The sequence below is a fragment of the Phyllobates terribilis genome, unplaced genomic scaffold, assembly GCF_046119375.1.
Source record: "Phyllobates terribilis strain yellow unplaced genomic scaffold, ASM4611937v1 Scaffold_1598__1_contigs__length_248474, whole genome shotgun sequence".
Lineage (NCBI taxonomy): Eukaryota > Metazoa > Chordata > Amphibia > Anura > Dendrobatidae > Phyllobates > Phyllobates terribilis.
In genome coordinates this window covers 241,461-248,475 of record NW_027364358.1, presented here as the reverse complement: position 1 = coordinate 248,475, position 7,015 = coordinate 241,461, and the positions used below count along the sequence as shown (strand labels likewise).

General features: G+C 45.5%; 5 non-coding genes across 5 annotated transcripts; all 5 read right to left on the bottom strand.

Moving 5' to 3' along the window:
- Positions 1-886: 886 nt before the first annotated feature.
- Positions 887-1,077, bottom strand: LOC141244628 (U2 spliceosomal RNA). The gene has a single exon (XR_012308541.1). It is a non-coding gene; the product is annotated as a U2 spliceosomal RNA (small nuclear RNA).
- Positions 1,078-2,195: 1,118 nt separating this feature from the next.
- LOC141244627 (U2 spliceosomal RNA) lies at positions 2,196-2,386 on the bottom strand. The gene has a single exon (XR_012308540.1). It is a non-coding gene; the product is annotated as a U2 spliceosomal RNA (small nuclear RNA).
- Positions 2,387-3,504: 1,118 nt separating this feature from the next.
- Positions 3,505-3,694, bottom strand: LOC141244633 (U2 spliceosomal RNA). The gene has a single exon (XR_012308546.1). It is a non-coding gene; the product is annotated as a U2 spliceosomal RNA (small nuclear RNA).
- A 1,118-nt stretch (positions 3,695-4,812) lies between these two features.
- Positions 4,813-5,003, bottom strand: LOC141244626 (U2 spliceosomal RNA). The gene has a single exon (XR_012308539.1). It is a non-coding gene; the product is annotated as a U2 spliceosomal RNA (small nuclear RNA).
- Positions 5,004-6,121: 1,118 nt separating this feature from the next.
- On the bottom strand, positions 6,122-6,312 carry LOC141244625 (U2 spliceosomal RNA). The gene has a single exon (XR_012308538.1). It is a non-coding gene; the product is annotated as a U2 spliceosomal RNA (small nuclear RNA).
- Between the last annotated feature and the right edge of the window lie 703 nt (positions 6,313-7,015).

Here is a 7,015-nt window from a genome sequence, read left to right as displayed (position 1 = left end):
TGGAAGGGAGGAGAACCAATTAAGGCGGGGGGTGGGGTGGAACGAGCAGCTGTCTACCCTTAGCAGGAGGGCTCCTGATTACATACCTCTCCTGCTGCTGCTGCTGCTGCTGGCTGTCCAGCAGCAGACTGAAGGTGGCTGCTGCTGTGCACAGGTATATAAAGGCTCAGAGCCTATTATGACACGCGCAGCCAGCGTTCCATTGCCACATTCCATCTACTGCAGGCAGGATACCTGGCTGGCTGAATGTCGCTGAGAAGCTCACAGAGACCGCCATAAGCAACAGTTTAACAGAATGCCACAGACTAATCAACCAAACTTTTTGGGTTGGGTTCTCTTTTATAGTCTGCAGGCATTAAATGAAAGAAGTCAGTGTTCCAGCAGAAGGAGACAACGTTTCAGAAAAGGCATTGTAGCAAACCAAAAAAGAAATTTTAAGCGCAGCAGTGTAACCAGCGCACATACCTGTTAGCTCGGGTGAGTTTAAAAGGCTGCTGTTGATAACAAGGGCATTTGCTAAATAGATGGTGTGTGTGCAACAATATACTGAAAGGTCAATTATATTGTGCAGCTTATCTCACCACCTGTAGTTATTTAGGTGAAAGCTCCAAAATGCTTGCCTAATATGTCTGTTTATCCAAAAGGAAGTAGAAAGGGAGAGCTAGAAAGATAGCATTGCATCACATTACATGGCAATGCAATGCACAGTTGCTGAAGTTGAACCAAAATGAGCTTGTAATCTGGCTTCTGCAACTTTGAACATGAAAAATCCAATGAGGAGAAGAAAAGCAGAGCCAAAGAGTCCATCCCAAAATCCGACAAACAAGCAAAATGAACAAAAAACATTGAATTCAATTCTTTTCTGATTTTAGAAACTGCATTAAAGAAGGGGTGCACCGGTCCTGGAGATACTGCAATACCAGGTCAATGCGTGGAGTGGACAGAGCAAGCTCTTTTTCCATCTCCCTGTTCTAAAAATCCATTTAATATATGGTCCCCAGATAGGGGACGTATCAGATATTAAACTGATAAGAACAGATACTACACTTGATCTTAGCCAAAAGGCCGAGAAGCGATAACCAGAATTGGTTTCAAACTACGGAGCCACCCAAGGATCCTAAAAAGTCCATTTGTGGAGATGAGCTCCTGGACTCCCGTTAAGAAGACATGTTGTCAACCTCTAGATCCCTTACATGCCTGCACTTTTCGGCTTGCTGCTGCTGCAATCCACGCGTTTTAGATCTGCATAACTCCACCTCTTTAAACACAGCACCTTCACCCCCTGCTGTTCCCACCCGCCTCAACACCGTTGGAAGGGAGGAGAACCAATTAAGGCGGGGGGTGGGGTGGAACGAGCAGCTGTCTACCCTTAGCAGGAGGGCTCCTGATTACATACCTCTCCTGCTGCTGCTGCTGCTGCTGGCTGTCCAGCAGCAGACTGAAGGTGGCTGCTGCTGTGCACAGGTATATAAAGGCTCAGAGCCTATTATGACACGCGCAGCCAGCGTTCCATTGCCACATTCCATCTACTGCAGGCAGGATACCTGGCTGGCTGAATGTCGCTGAGAAGCTCACAGAGACCGCCATAAGCAACAGTTTAACAGAATGCCACAGACTAATCAACCAAACTTTTTGGGTTGGGTTCTCTTTTATAGTCTGCAGGCATTAAATGAAAGAAGTCAGTGTTCCAGCAGAAGGAGACAACGTTTCAGAAAAGGCATTGTAGCAAACCAAAAAAGAAATTTTAAGCGCAGCAGTGTAACCAGCGCACATACCTGTTAGCTCGGGTGAGTTTAAAAGGCTGCTGTTGATAACAAGGGCATTTGCTAAATAGATGGTGTGTGTGCAACAATATACTGAAAGGTCAATTATATTGTGCAGCTTATCTCACCACCTGTAGTTATTTAGGTGAAAGCTCCAAAATGCTTGCCTAATATGTCTGTTTATCCAAAAGGAAGTAGAAAGGGAGAGCTAGAAAGATAGCATTGCATCACATTACATGGCAATGCAATGCACAGTTGCTGAAGTTGAACCAAAATGAGCTTGTAATCTGGCTTCTGCAACTTTGAACATGAAAAATCCAATGAGGAGAAGAAAAGCAGAGCCAAAGAGTCCATCCCAAAATCCGACAAACAAGCAAAATGAACAAAAAACATTGAATTCAATTCTTTCTGATTTTAGAAACTGCATTAAAGAAGGGGTGCACCGGTCCTGGAGATACTGCAATACCAGGTCAATGCGTGGAGTGGACAGAGCAAGCTCTTTTTCCATCTCCCTGTTCTAAAAATCCATTTAATATATGGTCCCCAGATAGGGGACGTATCAGATATTAAACTGATAAGAACAGATACTACACTTGATCTTAGCCAAAAGGCCGAGAAGCGATAACCAGAATTGGTTTCAAACTACGGAGCCACCCAAGGATCCTAAAAAGTCCATTTGTGGAGATGAGCTCCTGGACTCCCGTTAAGAAGACATGTTGTCAACCTCTAGATCCCTTACATGCCTGCACTTTTCGGCTTGCTGCTGCTGCAATCCACGCGTTTTAGATCTGCATAACTCCACCTCTTTAAACACAGCACCTTCACCCCCTGCTGTTCCCACCCGCCTCAACACCGTTGGAAGGGAGGAGAACCAATTAAGGCGGGGGGTGGGGTGGAACGAGCAGCTGTCTACCCTTAGCAGGAGGGCTCCTGATTACATACCTCTCCTGCTGCTGCTGCTGCTGCTGGCTGTCCAGCAGCAGACTGAAGGTGGCTGCTGCTGTGCACAGGTATATAAAGGCTCAGAGCCTATTATGACACGCGCAGCCAGCGTTCCATTGCCACATTCCATCTACTGCAGGCAGGATACCTGGCTGGCTGAATGTCGCTGAGAAGCTCACAGAGACCGCCATAAGCAACAGTTTAACAGAATGCCACAGACTAATCAACCAAACTTTTTGGGTTGGGTTCTCTTTTATAGTCTGCAGGCATTAAATGAAAGAAGTCAGTGTTCCAGCAGAAGGAGACAACGTTTCAGAAAAGGCATTGTAGCAAACCAAAAAAGAAATTTTAAGCGCAGCAGTGTAACCAGCGCACATACCTGTTAGCTCGGGTGAGTTTAAAAGGCTGCTGTTGATAACAAGGGCATTTGCTAAATAGATGGTGTGTGTGCAACAATATACTGAAAGGTCAATTATATTGTGCAGCTTATCTCACCACCTGTAGTTATTTAGGTGAAAGCTCCAAAATGCTTGCCTAATATGTCTGTTTATCCAAAAGGAAGTAGAAAGGGAGAGCTAGAAAGATAGCATTGCATCACATTACATGGCAATGCAATGCACAGTTGCTGAAGTTGAACCAAAATGAGCTTGTAATCTGGCTTCTGCAACTTTGAACATGAAAAATCCAATGAGGAGAAGAAAAGCAGAGCCAAAGAGTCCATCCCAAAATCCGACAAACAAGCAAAATGAACAAAAAACATTGAATTCAATTCTTTCTGATTTTAGAAACTGCATTAAAGAAGGGGTGCACCGGTCCTGGAGATACTGCAATACCAGGTCAATGCGTGGAGTGGACAGAGCAAGCTCTTTTCCATCTCCCTGTTCTAAAAATCCATTTAATATATGGTCCCCAGATAGGGGACGTATCAGATATTAAACTGATAAGAACAGATACTACACTTGATCTTAGCCAAAAGGCCGAGAAGCGATAACCAGAATTGGTTTCAAACTACGGAGCCACCCAAGGATCCTAAAAAGTCCATTTGTGGAGATGAGCTCCTGGACTCCCGTTAAGAAGACATGTTGTCAACCTCTAGATCCCTTACATGCCTGCACTTTTCGGCTTGCTGCTGCTGCAATCCACGCGTTTTAGATCTGCATAACTCCACCTCTTTAAACACAGCACCTTCACCCCCTGCTGTTCCCACCCGCCTCAACACCGTTGGAAGGGAGGAGAACCAATTAAGGCGGGGGGTGGGGTGGAACGAGCAGCTGTCTACCCTTAGCAGGAGGGCTCCTGATTACATACCTCTCCTGCTGCTGCTGCTGCTGCTGGCTGTCCAGCAGCAGACTGAAGGTGGCTGCTGCTGTGCACAGGTATATAAAGGCTCAGAGCCTATTATGACACGCGCAGCCAGCGTTCCATTGCCACATTCCATCTACTGCAGGCAGGATACCTGGCTGGCTGAATGTCGCTGAGAAGCTCACAGAGACCGCCATAAGCAACAGTTTAACAGAATGCCACAGACTAATCAACCAAACTTTTTGGGTTGGGTTCTCTTTTATAGTCTGCAGGCATTAAATGAAAGAAGTCAGTGTTCCAGCAGAAGGAGACAACGTTTCAGAAAAGGCATTGTAGCAAACCAAAAAAGAAATTTTAAGCGCAGCAGTGTAACCAGCGCACATACCTGTTAGCTCGGGTGAGTTTAAAAGGCTGCTGTTGATAACAAGGGCATTTGCTAAATAGATGGTGTGTGTGCAACAATATACTGAAAGGTCAATTATATTGTGCAGCTTATCTCACCACCTGTAGTTATTTAGGTGAAAGCTCCAAAATGCTTGCCTAATATGTCTGTTTATCCAAAAGGAAGTAGAAAGGGAGAGCTAGAAAGATAGCATTGCATCACATTACATGGCAATGCAATGCACAGTTGCTGAAGTTGAACCAAAATGAGCTTGTAATCTGGCTTCTGCAACTTTGAACATGAAAAATCCAATGAGGAGAAGAAAAGCAGAGCCAAAGAGTCCATCCCAAAATCCGACAAACAAGCAAAATGAACAAAAAACATTGAATTCAATTCTTTCTGATTTTAGAAACTGCATTAAAGAAGGGGTGCACCGGTCCTGGAGATACTGCAATACCAGGTCAATGCGTGGAGTGGACAGAGCAAGCTCTTTTTCCATCTCCCTGTTCTAAAAATCCATTTAATATATGGTCCCCAGATAGGGGACGTATCAGATATTAAACTGATAAGAACAGATACTACACTTGATCTTAGCCAAAAGGCCGAGAAGCGATAACCAGAATTGGTTTCAAACTACGGAGCCACCCAAGGATCCTAAAAAGTCCATTTGTGGAGATGAGCTCCTGGACTCCCGTTAAGAAGACATGTTGTCAACCTCTAGATCCCTTACATGCCTGCACTTTTCGGCTTGCTGCTGCTGCAATCCACGCGTTTTAGATCTGCATAACTCCACCTCTTTAAACACAGCACCTTCACCCCCTGCTGTTCCCACCCGCCTCAACACCGTTGGAAGGGAGGAGAACCAATTAAGGCGGGGGGTGGGGTGGAACGAGCAGCTGTCTACCCTTAGCAGGAGGGCTCCTGATTACATACCTCTCCTGCTGCTGCTGCTGCTGCTGGCTGTCCAGCAGCAGACTGAAGGTGGCTGCTGCTGTGCACAGGTATATAAAGGCTCAGAGCCTATTATGACACGCGCAGCCAGCGTTCCATTGCCACATTCCATCTACTGCAGGCAGGATACCTGGCTGGCTGAATGTCGCTGAGAAGCTCACAGAGACCGCCATAAGCAACAGTTTAACAGAATGCCACAGACTAATCAACCAAACTTTTTGGGTTGGGTTCTCTTTTATAGTCTGCAGGCATTAAATGAAAGAAGTCAGTGTTCCAGCAGAAGGAGACAACGTTTCAGAAAAGGCATTGTAGCAAACCAAAAAAGAAATTTTAAGCGCAGCAGTGTAACCAGCGCACATACCTGTTAGCTCGGGTGAGTTTAAAAGGCTGCTGTTGATAACAAGGGCATTTGCTAAATAGATGGTGTGTGTGCAACAATATACTGAAAGGTCAATTATATTGTGCAGCTTATCTCACCACCTGTAGTTATTTAGGTGAAAGCTCCAAAATGCTTGCCTAATATGTCTGTTTATCCAAAAGGAAGTAGAAAGGGAGAGCTAGAAAGATAGCATTGCATCACATTACATGGCAATGCAATGCACAGTTGCTGAAGTTGAACCAAAATGAGCTTGTAATCTGGCTTCTGCAACTTTGAACATGAAAAATCCAATGAGGAGAAGAAAAGCAGAGCCAAAGAGTCCATCCCAAAATCCGACAAACAAGCAAAATGAACAAAAAACATTGAATTCAATTCTTTCTGATTTTAGAAACTGCATTAAAGAAGGGGTGCACCGGTCCTGGAGATACTGCAATACCAGGTCAATGCGTGGAGTGGACAGAGCAAGCTCTTTTTCCATCTCCCTGTTCTAAAAATCCATTTAATATATGGTCCCCAGATAGGGGACGTATCAGATATTAAACTGATAAGAACAGATACTACACTTGATCTTAGCCAAAAGGCCGAGAAGCGATAACCAGAATTGGTTTCAAACTACGGAGCCACCCAAGGATCCTAAAAAGTCCATTTGTGGAGATGAGCTCCTGGACTCCCGTTAAGAAGACATGTTGTCAACCTCTAGATCCCTTACATGCCTGCACTTTTCGGCTTGCTGCTGCTGCAATCCACGCGTTTTAGATCTGCATAACTCCACCTCTTTAAACACAGCACCTTCACCCCCTGCTGTTCCCACCCGCCTCAACACCGTTGGAAGGGAGGAGAACCAATTAAGGCGGGGGGTGGGGTGGAACGAGCAGCTGTCTACCCTTAGCAGGAGGGCTCCTGATTACATACCTCTCCTGCTGCTGCTGCTGCTGCTGGCTGTCCAGCAGCAGACTGAAGGTGGCTGCTGCTGTGCACAGGTATATAAAGGCTCAGAGCCTATTATGACACGCGCAGCCAGCGTTCCATTGCCACATTCCATCTACTGCAGGCAGGATACCTGGCTGGCTGAATGTCGCTGAGAAGCTCACAGAGACCGCCATAAGCAACAGTTTAACAGAATGCCACAGACTAATCAACCAAACTTTTTGGGTTGGGTTCTCTTTTATAGTCTGCAGGCATTAAATGAAAGAAGTCAGTGTTCCAGCAGAAGGAGACAACGTTTCAGAAAAGGCATTGTAGCAAACCAAAAAAGAAATTTTAAGCGCAGCAGTGTAACCAGCGCACATACCTGTT